At 47.2% G+C, this 2,500-nt stretch overlaps 1 protein-coding gene across 1 annotated transcript in view; it reads right to left on the bottom strand.

Annotated features, from left to right (window-relative positions):
* The window catches only part of LOC143298294 (prickle planar cell polarity protein 3-A-like), a 77,513-nt gene that overhangs the window by 67,015 nt on the left and 7,998 nt on the right, over positions 1-2,500 (bottom strand). The gene's annotated exons all lie outside the window — the stretch shown is intronic.

Below are 2,500 nucleotides of genomic sequence, written 5' to 3'. Positions count from 1 at the left end.
AACTAGGAGGCAAAATTGCACTGGCTCTTAGTGCTGCAGCCTTGTGGGCTAGTTGTCCTTTGGGAACCATCCCAACGCCGACTGTCCTAAAACCCTCTTGTGCCGAGAGAGTGGGGATGTACTTGGGAAAGACACTCTCCACTATAATCAAATTCTAGCCCAGATAGTCGGAACAGCAGTTGCTCCTCTGCTGTTCTGATGGTCATAGTCGGACACGACTGACTATCATATATAAAACCACTGACGGTACTCGTATGAACTCCGGTACGTTGCATGCAGCCAACGCGCCAGCCAAGTCTGTTCAATATTGATAGCTTGTAACGAAAACACGGGATACTCCAATACCGACATGGAGCAGGGCCAGTCTGCCTTTTCGCGTCCAACCTTCCCCCCCCCCCCCCCCCCCCCCCTCCACTCTTTGATGGTGCCGCCACAATCTAATAATAGCCTCTTGTAAGGGTTTGACTCTTTGTCCTGTTTCACCTACTTTTCCTGCTGTTTCTGTTTCACCTACTCAGCCCTCACCTACACCCCCTCTTCTCTCTCTCTCCCTCTCTCTCTCATGCAATTTGTTGGCTGTTGTTTATTGATATAACCTTTGTAAACATTAGGTGCGTTAGTTTTTATTTTGTTTTGTTTTACTTTTTCAAATGATTGGATAAAACGACACTGTAACTTCCGCTGTACCCCCCCCCCCCCTGTCACATGGGCTGTTAAGCTAATGACAGTAAAGAGTCAAAGTGTCAAAGTGTCTCTCTCTCTCTCTCATACACACACACATATACACGCAAGAAGGGTGACGCTTTCTGGCATTATGAGAGGAATGTGTGGGATTGTGAGAAAGCGTGGGCTGACACCCCCCCCCCCCCCCCAGCCCCCCCCTCCCCCACCCCTCCCCTCCTTTATTGTTGTTATTGTTTTGGTTTTACCGTCTTGTTTGAGTTTTGTTTTTGTTTTGTTTTGTTTTGTTTTGTCTCCACTTACCGTCCTCTTCAGATCTCTTTGGCAGATAGATAGTCTGGAAGCGCTCGCTGGATTAAGCAAAATGGGTTGTTTTTGCCAAACGGATGGCTCGCCTTCAAACAAGATCTTGGGGGGAAAAAAAAAAATTCTTCACTTATCCATTTCACCTACTTGATCGCAGACAATGTAACCTACTCCTGTGTACGTGATATGTTTGACCTGACTACGGCGGCTGTTGTTTGTTGTTGTTTGTTTTTTGTTTGTTTTTGTTTTTTTCGTGTGTTTTTTTTTTCTCTCTTTCTCGCGCGCAGTCCAAATCACTCCAAAAAGTGCGGCAAAAAAAAAAGAAGAAAAAAAGAGCATTGGGTTGTATTGAGTTGTATTGTAGTTTGCTCCGTTATATAAGAGTGTATTGTATTGTATTGCAATGTATTGCATTGCTTGGTAACGTGTTTGTTTTTTTGTTGTTGTTTTTTTTTCACAACAAATTTCTCTGTGTGAAATTCAGACTGATCTCTTCTGGGGAGAGCGCGTTGCCACAATACAGCGCCACCCCATGTTTGTGTTTTCTGTCTGTAGTTATGCAAACACACTTGATTTTTATAATGCTTTTTTTTTTTTTCCAGAGAGAGCCCCTTTTGTTGTTGTGGGTTCTTCTACATGCGCGAAACTCATGCTGCACACGAGACCTCGTGGAGTGATGGCCCAGAGGTAACGCGTCCGCCTAGAAAGCGAGAGAATCTGAGCACTCTGGTTCGAATCACGGCTCAGCCGCCGATATTTTCTCCCCCTCCACTAGACCTTGAGTGGTGGTCTGGACGCTAGTCATTCGGATGAGACGATAAACCGAGGTCCCGTGTGCAGCATGCACTTAGCGCACGTAAAAGAACCCACGGCAACAAAAGGGTTGTTTCTGGCCGCAAAATACTGTAGACTGAAAAATCCACTTCGATAGGAAAAACAAAGAAAACTGCACGTAGGAAAAAATACAGAAAAAAATGGGCGGCGCTGTAGTACAGCGACGCGCTCTCCCTGGGGAGAGCAGCCCGAATTTCACACAGAGAAATCTGTTGTGATAAAAAGAAATACAAAATACAAAAATACAAATTCCGAATTGACTAGCACCCAGAACACCACTCAAGGTCGAGAGGAGTGGCAGCAGAAGGGTGTGGAGGGGGGTGAGGGGGGTGGGGGGGAAGGAGGGAGTAAAAAAAAAATTGTCGGTCCATACATGGGACCCGAACCAGTGGACACTTGCTTCCTGGTTGGTGACATAACCCACTTAGCCACTGCTCCAAACTCTGCTAGTGCAAGGTTATGTACAGCGAGCACAGTCAGAGCCAGGTGCAGACAGATAGGTTGTCCCCCCCACACACACACACGCCTCCCCCCCCCCAAACCCCCCCGCTCTCTCCTCCCCCCATCTCCCCGCTCTCTCCTCCTCCCCCCTCCCTCGGAGCTGATACACCCAGAAGCTTCTTCTTCTTCTTCTTCTGCGTTCACTCGTATGCACACGAGTGGGCTTTTACGTGTATGA

The sequence above is a fragment of the Babylonia areolata genome, chromosome 23 (genome assembly GCF_041734735.1).
Source record: "Babylonia areolata isolate BAREFJ2019XMU chromosome 23, ASM4173473v1, whole genome shotgun sequence".
Taxonomy (NCBI): Eukaryota; Metazoa; Mollusca; class Gastropoda; order Neogastropoda; family Buccinidae; genus Babylonia; species Babylonia areolata.
Note: the sequence above shows the minus strand (reverse complement) of the source record. Positions and strands in the feature narration are given on the sequence as shown.